This window comes from Lepidothrix coronata, unplaced genomic scaffold (assembly GCF_001604755.1).
Source record: "Lepidothrix coronata isolate B3197 unplaced genomic scaffold, Lepidothrix_coronata-1.0 Scaffold97, whole genome shotgun sequence".
NCBI lineage: Eukaryota > Metazoa > Chordata > Aves > Passeriformes > Pipridae > Lepidothrix > Lepidothrix coronata.
In genome coordinates, this window is record NW_016690277.1 from 2,441,230 (window position 1) to 2,454,304 (window position 13,075).

General features: G+C 37.5%; 1 protein-coding gene across 7 annotated transcripts in view; it reads right to left on the reverse strand.

Moving 5' to 3' along the window:
• TRIP12 (thyroid hormone receptor interactor 12) overlaps positions 1 to 13,075 on the reverse strand; it is an 80,841-nt gene that overhangs the window by 65,598 nt on the left and 2,168 nt on the right. Inside the window, exon 2 of one of the 7 annotated variants that reach the window (XM_017822280.1) lies at positions 4,269 to 4,328. The exons of 5 other annotated variants lie outside the window; for them this stretch is intronic. The gene's annotated coding sequence lies outside the window, so the exon portion shown is untranslated. Of the gene's footprint in view, positions 1 to 4,268; positions 4,329 to 6,526; positions 6,630 to 13,075 lie in introns of those variants that run through there. One more of the 7 variants, XM_017822279.1, reaches the window with a different exon arrangement.

Here is a 13,075-nt window from a genome sequence, read left to right on the forward strand (position 1 = left end):
TTAAAACAGGTTAAGTTTCCGGCTTCCTCAGCACTGGATCTGCATATGGATCTTTAGCTCTCACAAGAATACTGCAACAACAAACAAAGGGATTGAAACACATTTATGTTTTCTAAACCTGGCAGTGCTCAAAGCAGTGGTATCTTGGAATTATGTGCCACGGAAGCTTTTCCTCCACCAAAAAAAAGGTATGCATTTACATTAGACCTTACAGTGATGTAATTGAGAGCAAGCTCCAATACACATACCAAATCACTGACACAGGCACAATTAAAGACATTTACCTTGTATGAAATCATGAACTGAACTACCTATCAAACAGCTGTATAGAGAAACAGAAGTTCTGTGTAAAGACGAACAAAAGGAAGGCACATCCCAAGAAACACCTGTTAAATGCTAAGGATTAAACTGTCTTTAAGCTGATCCTATCATTGACAGGATCATGACTTTACAGTGCTCAGAGCTATTCTTTCATGTTAACTACATGGAACAACATACAATATTAGTTTCCACAACTGTATTTTAGGGAGGTTCAAGCTTTCACAGACATGGGAAAAGTTGTCAAAAGGCAGAGCTTTATAGAAGAATTAAACAACTTTATGGCACACTTTATTGACAAGTGTCTACTCCACTCCACACATACACACCTTTCCAGCACTCAATAAATAAAACAAGTTTGTGGGAACAAGGCACTGTACACGGAAATTACAGAGTATGGGAAAGGCAAATGAGTATCTCAAGAACCTGAATACAGAAGGTTAAGATGCTGAACTTATATTAGAGCTCTTTTAAGTGCTTTCTAGCAGGATGCCAGACTTAGTCTTAATTTCAAGCTAGACAAGAACTCACCATCACTGAATCTTGATACAGACAAAAAAAGTCTGCTACAAATTCCTCGCTTCCTTCACGTAAGTGCAAGTACCACCAGGTTGTTTTTCTGCTTTACCTCAGCAATGATTTTTACCTCATCTTTCCCAGGCTGCCCACACACTTTCCTTACACAAGCAACAAACGTAACTACGCCCATATGCTACAGTTCACTAGATTAACAAGACACTAATGAGGTATTTTTCCTAGGGTCATAGCATGGCCAGGTTCGTCAAAGCCTGAATTCCTTGTGAACAGTCAATCACCCAAGAGATGCTGCCTAAATCTCTTCAATGTCTTTTGTTATCTTCAGCTAAACTGCGGCTCTGATGTACTGTAAGGATTCACAGAGTGATACAGAATACATACGAGAAGAACACGGTTTCTCCACAGCTCCAACATATTTGGAATAAGCAGAGCTGTAAGCTTTCTATAGCTTGAGCAAAATGATTATTTAAGAACTAGATATTACAATAGCTGATTTGATAAGCCTTTGCTCTTGCAATTTGCTGTGACCCAATCAGAATACTCAAGAGTTGTCTCCAATACAGGTGACCTTTCATCCTACACTAATGTTTAACTATGCCTTACAAGTAAACCTACAACCTATTGCCCCCAAACAACACACCAATTCTGGCCTTGTCTGGGATTGAAAGAGAATATGGCAAGAGAGGAAAGGAAGACAGTGTTTCTCCCAAGTACATCAATGATAGAACACGTTGGAACAAAGCCATGCATCCATCTTGCTACACTCCTAAAAGACATTTTTGCAAACATGAAAATAATCCCATACTGTTAATATGACACTGAACTGGAAGCAAAGTTCACTTAACGCCTATGCAAGATTTCTTGTCTTTCTGGTTTATTTTTGTGGGTTGTTTTTTTTTTTTCCTTTAAAAAATATCCAGAAGACACTCCAGAACTACTCCACATCATACTCTTTACTATTTGTTATAAACCATTTAATAAAATGCACTAGTAAGGAAGACAAACAAAAGGATATCTTACTGGAGAGGGCACCTTCATCACAGTGCAAGGCAGAATAATTCTCTTTACAGCATTTGAGTAAAAAACACATAGAGAATGGAGAGACTTCAAGGAAAGATAAAAGAAAGAATATGAAGTAGACAGGCTCGTAGAGGAGAAAATACCTGTAGGCCCAGAAGTGAGCAGTTTCTTCCTTCCTGCCCCTCAGCACAGTATGTTATCATAGCAAATATAAAATGTAGGTATTTCATAAAGGCTGCAGCCTCTCTTAGTCCTATATCTGCTTTGTTAATTAAAGATATTCCGCTAGGAACATGCACATCCCCATCCAACACATGATTAATGCACAAAGAAATGTTCTACTAATACCAGTATCTTTACTACCTCTAATTCCCCATGTCAAGTCTTGAAATATCTTTTCTCACATAAACAATTTCCTAGCACCTCCAACTCCCAATAGCTACTAAAGTTGCCAAATTAATTGCACTAACTTTGGCTCTTTTTTCTAAGCTTTTCAAATTTTATTTGTATGTTTAATTTGTATTTAAAGGCTCTCCTGGCAGAACAATTTTGGGACACAGATACTGTGTACTGCAATCTGAAAACAGCCTGATCTGTGCAACACAGACTTCTTCCACAGAACTGAAAGTTGATGAGAACACTGCTCACCAAACTTGCAGTTACCTACTAAGAAATAGTTTCAACTATTTTCTATTAAATGTCTATTTTAACAAGTTAGAAAGTGGAGGGCATAAAGCATCTAACACTGAATTTCAAATCAGCAGTCTGGTGTTGTTTTTTTCATATATCAAGGACAGCATATGCCATAGGCATATTACTAACATGGCAATATTTATTACATTAAACAGCTGCATGATAACAGCCTGGAAGTTTCAGGCATACTTTTTTAATTTTTAAGAAAAACACTTCAAATGTTGTACTGCAATCTGTGCCTTATAATGGATACTTTTTTAATAAAATGACAGCATAAACATTTTTATATATTCAAGTATGACAGACACTCTGAGCCAAACACACCTGTATTTTTTTTAACTCCTAAGCTTAGTAGTGATTACACTTCCTTATAATTTTCATTCAAGGTTTAACTTACTACTGAAGTTACAGTAGAGACAAAGGAGAGAAAACAAGCAGGCCAGACTTGAAGGCATTAGAGCTCTCAGTCTGCACTATGCAGTTTCTCAGCTGAGCTCCACTGTATCTTCCAAAGAGTACCAGGTACTGATGGAAGCCAAAAATCCCAACTACACTTCTTGGGAGACATCCTAGTGAGTGTGGTCATCTAGATAAATTAGGAAGTTAATTCCTCTAATCCAAACCTACATGAAAGTCCTGTGTACTAAGCAGAAGGCAGTCTCTAACTATTACATATATTTATCCAAATAAATATCCAAACGTCATCATTTCAAACTCCTTCCCTTACACAAATAGCTCAGAGGGTACAGGGACAGAGTACAATCATTAGTGTCATTCCTATGCCTGTGCAGACCATCTTCATGTTAAAAATCAGCATGTGAAACTTAAGGATTTGGTCAAATATACAGACTGCATCTGTACAAGTTGATACAGACAATTTAAAACCTGATACTTTGATCTATCACAAGTTGTCACAAATAAAACTTTCCAAATTCTGCTGAAGCAACCTGAAATTACAGCAGCTTCTCCTCCCTGTCCCACCACAAACACTACTCCAGTCTATGCAAGCACAAAGAACAAAGCAGCTTAGATGATAGCCATCACAAATTTGTATTTTCGAGTTCTTCCGCCTCAAAGCTGAGCCACCAACCCTCCCAACAATGCAGCAAACACACACCAAGAGCAGATGCAACCCTAGTTTGTTGCAATAACCTAGCATACTATTAAGTAGTAACAAACTATCTTGATTTTGGACATATCTAAGTTAAACTCAGATGTTTAAATCACTATATTCTACAATAGGTTAAGTTTCTGCTTCTGGCTGCCACAGGTCTGGGCTTGCACCAGTCACTTCCTGCTTTTGATACTGACAACAGAGAGCCCAAACCCCTCTGAAGGAGCTTTTCAACAAGTCAGGTAACACACAGAAAGCAAAGATAGGGACTTACAAGCCCTAACTCAGCAATGTCTCACATGAGCTACGTGAGAATCAGAAGAAATACAGCAATTTGCGTCTCCTCTACTTGTCACACCCAGTGATCTCCCAGCAGCATTCATGAGTCCATGGGCACAAAACTCTGGATCCTTGAATTCCCTGCCTCAGTTGTTCAAGGCTTAGGCATGGCAGGTTAACATGTTTAGAATGCCCTCCCTTAAGGGACACGAACAGAGATCCCCATGGGAGCAACTAACTTTCATGGTACAGCTATAATATTTATGACAATGGAGCCTGAGTCAGTGGTATGAAAACTTACACATACTTTTGCACCTTATTTTGTCTCCTCCTGTTAGCCTTCAGCTGGCATTTTAAGTTCTCCAATCTAAAGTGATACAAAAATACAATAAGGAAGAATTATCCCTTCACTTTAAAAAACAAACAAATAAAAACAAATCACTACTTAAAAAGACGTCCCCTTAGTGTTGACAAGATTCCCAGGAGTATTTCTTTCCTCTCCTAAGAAAGCAAGTCTGTTTTTTTTCAGGTACTTTTCACAGGACAACCTTCCTTCCCTATGTCAGTAATGCCACAAAATGGTATTTGTTTACTCTGTGAAGGTATGTAGATAGACACTGTCACTGAAGCAGAGTTTAGCAAAGAGTACAAGCACTCTTTGATGAGGACCACAGCTTCCACCCCACCAGTTTCAAAGCTGTGTTACAGCAAACACACTGGAACAAGAATATTTTTGGCTAAAGTACAGTTATGTCTGAACGATGGAAGGACTTAAAATATTCACAGCTACTCTGAATGTTCAAAGGCTCAACATTGAGAAAAACAGTTGAAAATTAGTGTCTCTGTAAGCCATGGGTGCTTAAACATTTGTAACATTTGAAGGCAGGCAGTAATGTTTAACTTGTAATGATATTAAATCTTGAAATCCTAGTTCAGTAATAACATCAGTGGTCTCCAGAAGCAAAAGATTTTTTTTTTTTGACAGCAGAACTCAGAACACTTGCTACTATTTCCAGGCTCACAGAAGAGAGGTCATTCATTATTTTATTTCGGTTTTGTTAAACCCAAAACTATTTAAACAACCAACTGCTGTTAAGTAACATCCAAATAGAATGCATTATTTATGAGTTTAACAGAAAGTATTTGTAATGATGGAAGACTATTACACATAGAAGGAAACTATGAAATAAGATGAAAGCTTTATTATTGTTACAGCCTTGCTTATTTCCACTTGACTATCCAGGTGATATGATCATCTAAACAGATCTGTTCCCTCAAAACTACCCTTTTCTTCCAAACTAGCAAAACTTTCAAGTTCCCTTTGCTCTCCTCTGTCCCTCCCCCAGAATAGTAAGTATGAATCAAAAATTTGGAAAAGTAATTATTCTCATGAGACACTACCAATGCTATGAAGTAATAATACCAATCAATACGGAGATGCTGTGCTTCAGAACTGAACCCAAAAAGTGTTGCTATAAGCCAAGCCCATGTCAGTTGACAAAAGCATTATTGACTACATGTTCCAGTTCCTCCCAGAGTGGTACTGGAGGGGAATGGAAGAGGTGAAGTGTGGAAAAGGCACCAAGGCTTAGGTATATACACCATTACAGAGTAACCAAGAATTCTCAGTGCTTTTGCAAAAAAAAAAAGGTGGTTATCTGGAGTACTCTATCTCATCCCAGCTGGCCTTGGTCAAGAGACATGAATTCCAACCAAAAAACAGAAGAGTGCTCTTAGAGGAGTTAACTAATAAAGCCTGTATTATTTAGCCTGGTAACAAGGTTATAAATGCTTTTTTTAAGTGCCAAGGGTAAAACAACAACAGAAGAAAATAACTTAGAAAGAGTGGAGTGTATTGATACAGTTAGCAGGCAAAGAGTTATGAGAAACCTTCGGGCTGGAAATTAGATGACCCTAAATTTTGAGAAATGACATGCTGAAAGAATATCCCAGGAGGAAAGAAGAATTAAAAAAGCAAGTATGAAAACACAACCAATGCATGCACTTAAATCTAACTCTCAGCCATCTAAAAAGCAGCTAAGTGATAGATCAACAACATTAGCATTAGATCATTTTGACATTACAAGATCTCTTATTAAGCTCCTGGAGAGTCTTCATTGTCCTTACAGACAACTGACAAATAACAAGTTCTGTTGTTCTTCAAGGCAGAGAGATGTTGCTCAGGACTGAGACATTTGGGCAGAAAAATCTCTTTAAAGGCTCAGTTCCTAGAAAAAGCTTGTTCGCCACTTTGATCTTTTTGCTAAGGAAGTAACTGGAACACCATTCTTGTCATCACAACACCCATTCTTTCTCAGAAGGTATAAGAAGTCAGAGAAGACACTGCAAAGAAGCAAACCTATATTATCTGCAATCTGCAAAGTTTTTCGTGTCCTTCTTGTCCCATGGGACCTACCACTGAAACTCTGCTATGACTGAGGAAAGAAAACTTGTTCCCACACCTTCTCCTGGGAAGGAGAAGGGGAGGCAGAAGACAGCCCTCCACAAAGCAATTTATTGCAGTAAGCAGCAAGTTCTAGGATTTAAAAATAAAAAACCACAAACCATATACCAGACTTTTGGACAGGGTTAGTCTGTGCAGAGGTTGTTTATCCAGCTTGATCCTTCAATTGCTGTGTCACTCTGTGCCCATATGTTCAGGTTTGATATCTGCCACATGTGTGGGGGGGGGGGCAGGGGGGAGGAATATGCCAGAGTTAATATATTCCGGAAACCAAACCAACTCCTCGATTTGCTGCACAGAGCTCCATGGAGAACCAGCAGACAAAAACACAGGAATGCTATCAAAGTGCACCAGAGAAATTCTGTAATTGAGTTACTAACGTTCAAGACAATTGATATTTCAGAATGGGTTACAGAACAGAGTAAGTCAAAATATTATTTGAACTCTGCTATTAGATCAATTAGTAATATCACCTGCTCTCTGGTTTTGATTTGCCATCATACTGATCTGACTTTCCAAATAGAATGACATCATTTTGGTGAAGGAAAACAATATTGCAAATCTGAAAGTCTAAGGAAGAAATCATTTCTTAGTTGAAAGGGAACAGCTCTTTGATTAAAACACACTACTCAATTTTGTGATGCAGAGTAATCTCAATTTTGTGATGCAGAGTAATCTACTTGGTTTACTTCTGATTAAGTTTTTAACATGCTCCAACATCACTAAAATACAAATAAAATTAATTGCATTAATAGTACAGGTGAGATCTAATAGGGTTTCCAGTAATTTCAAGCGGATGTGAAACTGCAACAACAAATCAGATCCCACAAACAAGCAACAATCAGACTGCTGAGAACAGGCTGAGGGAGTTGACAAAGTGCTTCTGTGACACTACAGGTGTTACCAGCAGGAATCATAGTTAGCATTTAAGTGTGAGATCTCAATCTGAAAGAACCTCACATTTCACTCGAATAAAATACATAAAGCAAAGGGTTTTAAAAACTAGATAATACAACTACATTGTTTATCCACTGACCTGTTACTAATAGGAATCTGCTTTATTTAAGTTACAAGAATAGTTTTAACAGCTTTTGGCTAACTCTGTGACAGATGAAAAAGCCTGAAGCACCCAGGGAGTGTACTTTATTCCAAGCAATCTCTGGAAGCCATAAAGTACAGCAACAAGTGTGTCCACTGCATTGCATTTTGGAAGTGACACATTGAGATTACTTTGCCTGTCACTTCAGTAGAGTCTCACAGGTGACTTTACTTTTAAGTGTACTCTCAAAAATTAACATCACTACATCTCTATTTACCCCAAGTTTCTAAATATACAGTTCTCAGGTTCTAGCTCACTTCAGTTCTTCTGCATACAGCACAGTAAAGTTGGAATCTTCAGTGCCCACTCTGTTCCAACTCCAGTTCTCTTTAGACAGCATATAGAGAACTCCTAAGTTACTAAAAAAAAAAAAAAAGCATGACCACAGTGCTTGAGTATTTCAACATTAATAGAAGGCATATAAGTGGTACCATTCCTTCACATACTAAATTTCACAAAATTCATCTTTCCTCTTCAGTTACTCTGAAGAGAGCTCAGTTTCCACTCACTCCATGAAGCATTTAAATATGCAGACTGAGGTGTGCAACAGCATTTCTCTTAAAACGCTTCTTCCAAATCCAAAAAGTGCTGATGAAAGTTCTGAGGGGGCTGTCAAGAGTCCAGGATAAAACACTGCTATGCTCAGTTGCAAGTCTACAAATATGCAGCAGAACTGTATCAACTAAAAGCTGCCATACAAGAAATGTGAAGAACGCATATTCGTTATCTTATTTTTGGCAAAGAAATATATTTGTTCTTCTGCCAGGCTTCTTGTAACTCAGAAAGGGAATGAAACTAACTTCTTTTAACCACAATCTTATGATATAATGTAGTTCTTAATTTTTATTAGTAGTATTTTATAGTAGAAAGTTATCTGCTATATACAAAAGGCAGGATACTACCACAATAAGACATGGCAGCACAAACTATCATTACATAAATATGAAAAATATTGTGGAATAGACTGCAGAAGATCTCTAAAGCACAACTTTTAACACTGGGAATCCTGGCTTAAAGTTTGCCAACCTTATGCAGCTTCCATCACTTCCATTAAATGAGATTCAGCTGAAATTGTGTTTTTTCCAGTTATTTAATTTAAAGATCTGAAACCTACCTACCTACCTAGGCATGGAGCTTCTTCTCAGATGCTGTTCACTCAGGCTTATTCACACAATTCGACCATGCCTGCGTGTCCTTGTTCAAGTGAGCAATTTCCTACCTTCCCCTCACCCCAATGCAGTGGACGAGTCCATCAAGCCATCACAACTGAAACAACTGCAAAGCTCAAAAGAAGTGAAGTTTTAAGGAGAGGTTACAGTTCCCAGTCAATAACTTGATTACTAATGAAGTATATCCTCAAAATAAAGAGGAAGAAAACTCTCACTCGCTAAGGAAGGCAGAATTCCCATTTAATATTCAGCATACAGCCAGTTAATATGCACCTTCAGTTACTTTCTTCATTAATTCTCTTTAAATGCACAGCCACATCTCACCTGTGATCAGAAGATTCAGTTACCTTGCACACACTTTCCAGGACAGGACATTCTCTATACTGAATAAGCTAATTACATAAGGGATTTGACACATCTTAACACATAAGGGATTTAACCACATCTTACAATATCACCCTGTCCAAAAACACACATCTACCACATATTCCACAAAGGAGTATGATGTAAAGACAGCTTCTCCTCACTAACTTCAGGAGTTAAAGTATGCAACTAATAATTATACCAGTATCAAGGACATTTAATTTGAGTCCCTTGAGAGGTGGGAGGGATGCAGTTGTGTGCTTTTTCTTTTCTTTAGGACTAGGGGAAGGCAGGCAAGGGGGATGTTGAAGTCCACCATCACTAGTGTTACCATTCACTGTTTCCACCTTTCCCATTTTGGTGCCTCAACTCATTTATGTTGCTCCTGCTCCTACAAAAAAACCCATGCTTTCAACTCAGAAAGACATAAGAGTGTACTACATAAGAGTGTATTTTTTATTGCCATGTTTATTTACCTGTACTTCTACTTTTACATCTAAGCAGTCTTGGACTAGAGTAGAGGTACAGACGAGACTTCAAGTACATAAAAGCCCACAGTACAGAGATAATTTCTCCCATCCAGAGCCGATAAGACAAACCATAACAAGCTCAAAGTAAGGCAAGTAAGACAGAAGTCAGACATGGAGAAAGATGAGGGAAAACAAAACAGCATACTTGCTTTTTAAAACAAAGATAGCTTAAGACTAGATCTTGGGGCACAACTTTGTCACAGACTTATTTTTCCTAATAGTTTTACCTTTAAGAGCTACTCCTGAAAAATCAAAGTAAAAAATTACAGTTACTGCTCTGCACTAATAACAATTGATATCAGCCATGCTTCAAACAGCCAGCCACAAATCTAAAGGAGGTGCACATTGCTGGTATTGAGTCTAATGCCTATCTCAGGACTAGACAGCCTTCTGAAAGTTTAACACCTTTGTTCTCAAAAAACATATGTACACCAAAAAATAACAGGTTTGCATTCTTTCATTTCCATCTTTACAAAAGTCTAGCAAATATTTGCCCTTCTTTACAATAAGTGTATGTATTTGGATGTCACGCACTAGAACAAAAGTTGTCAGTAACGAGTTGCTCTGACATAAAATATACCCTGCCTTTCAGATCTTAAAACACCCTTCTTGTTCAACAAGTACCAGGGACCTCAGCTTCCATTTTGAAACACCAAATTGCTCCCTACAACTCAAGGTTCACATTCCAGAGGATGACTCAGACCCTTTCATACCTTTTATGAAGGTCAGATCTTTGCAGTTCAGTATGTGCACTTCATTGTGGACACTATCAAAGCAGACCTTTCAGAAAACACTGAGAAAATGGGATTTCCCCCTCCTCCATGAGCCAGCACTGTATTACCACACAACTGCAGAATCCTTCCAGTTTCTTCTCCACACATACCTTTGTAGGTTTGTTGGGATTTTCCCTTTCTCACTCAAGAAAATGGAGCTCTTTTTATCAGTTGTGATCAATGACAAACTTTATTCGAGGGTAGATAAAGTTAAATGGGAGAAGGGCCAAGTAACTTTCAAAGTCCTTTCCAAACTGGCTTACTACATGAATCTTGACAAGAGAAGCTTTTCTGGAGCAAATGAGGGCAACTATGGCTTGAACACCATTGTTCATGCATGACAACTGCATCTTCAATATAAAGTCCAGTATTAGATCACCATGATTAATTTTTTTATTATACACCTAACTCTTCCATTTTTCCTACATAAAAGCCTTCACTCCCAGAGTTGTCTCTCTACTGCTCTTACATGGCAGTTTCCTGCCATATTTGCACTGAGCACACTCATGAGTCAAGTAAGACTGGCAACAGTCAGTACTTTGCAAGAGGAGCCTTATTATAGACAGTGAGAGCAAACAGATTGGTTCTGAGTGCTCCAACCTCGGCTGCCAGACAGAACTGAAGGAGAACATGACTGCATATTTACACAGTCAGATTCTACCAACTTGATGGCAGGATTAGGAGGACAATTGCTCCTCAAAACTAAACTCTGAAAAAAAGCAACCATTGCTGGTATCTGAAAGCAGGCAGTGGAGAAGCCAGTTGACTTAGCCCTGCCTGTCACACAGACTGTACACTTGACATGTAGCTAGAATGTCTTTATTTATGGAAGACTGATTAACTTTAAAGCACGAATTCAGCATTTTGTTAAAAAAAAAAAAGACATCCTGAAACAAGTAGCTACATACAAGCATTTTTGTCATTACTGATCACCAGTGTGAAGTCTGAAAATAGTTTTGCTCCTCGAAAGGCACTTCATTTCACGTAAATTGGAAAAAAAATGCATCAGGAGGGGAAAAAAAGAGTTAATGTGGCTTTGTTTTGCTGTTGTCAACATCATACCCCAAGTTAAAAGTGAGCTATGAAAACATTTGGGAAGAGGTTGCTTCATATACTGCCATAAATCTGTTATGATACTATATATAGATTAAAATATTATGAGCAAATTCAAAGTAAGTATTACTTCTTCAGAAAAATAAACCTACTGACCCAAAAGTAATCTGCTACTCTTAACAAAAAAAAAAAAAAAAGCCAAAACAACAGGGATGTACTCCTATCTTCAGAGTCAGTAATGAATGGGGCAGTGACAGCTTGATGAAGAGTGTCAGAGTCCACAAAGTGCTTTACAGGGAGGGTTACTAATTTGACAGGTGATGAACAGGACACTGCTCATCAGGCCAACAGGAGATGGGTTATGTTTTTGACAATGCAGTAGTACACCATGGTGTACAACTCTGGGATTTGATTATACTTTGTCACAATAATTTAGCTTCAGTGTGACAAAAGACAGACTCATGATCAGAAGTGTTCTACATGCTGCTTACTAATTAGCTTGTTAGAAAATATAGCATGGCCTATAAATATAAGATTAACACAGATAGTTCTGAGATTCACTTACGCTGCAAATTAAGTACAAACATGTAGTTTAGTCAAACAGTAACCTTCCTACTTATGCTTCAGCTTCATTACTCAGAAACAAAAGGAACTTAGTCAGGTTATGTTTCTGGACTGTCACGGAGTAAATACCTGTACTTATCAATGGTGAAGGACCCCCACAAAAACTCATCATGTCTCCATTCATGGCATTAAAACCAAATACATTGTTTTTACTACACTTCTGCAGGAGAAATAGTGTCTTTGTTGCCTACAGCTGTAGGCCTCAAATTTAGGAATGATGTTATAAGTACAAGTTCTCGTTACAATTTTTTTCTGTAATATTTACATTCTAGTTTTGAAAACAAACAGTTAAAACCCAATATAAAAAAAGAAAATAAAAAAAAAATTGTGCATGATTCCTGATTGGGAATGACAGTTCTGATTATTCATTTACTGGGAAGATGCAGGTTGATTCCCTAATGGTCACTCTGGCCTGATGAACTTCTGCAAGACATCAAAAGACTCCATTTTCATAAGCTTTACTCAACAGGTCAGCCCTCCTACTAAAGTAGATCTGCTATATTAATAAGTAGTAATGTCACACTGTGGGTGACCTACAGTTTTTCTACTAACAAATAAGAAATGTTTATGTTACTACCTATGGAACCATCTGGAGATTGAAGACTTAAATGCTGTTAATTCAAGTTTACTACTCACTTTTTTTGCAGAAATACCCTAGGAATGGGGAAAAAAAATCTGATTACCTATATTTCTAACACAATAGAATACACCAAACAATAAAAAACTAAAAATACCTTTCCATTTAAGACCAAAATCAGTATATATGCAGAACTGGGCCATTCACAATCAGTTGCATTTTACAAATATAGAAACTATTACCAGTTAAAAACATATTTCTGGAAGCTTGAAGTATTATTTACAGAATTTACTCATCAAAACACTTTTTAAACTTAACATAATATTGATATCAGCTGCAAAAACTGAAATACTAATATTTTCATAAATACGTTCAATTCCTATCAATATTTATTAAACAGGCTACCAAACAATAGAAAGCTATACAGTTATTTTTCAAGCACTGCTTTCATGTCCATTATGC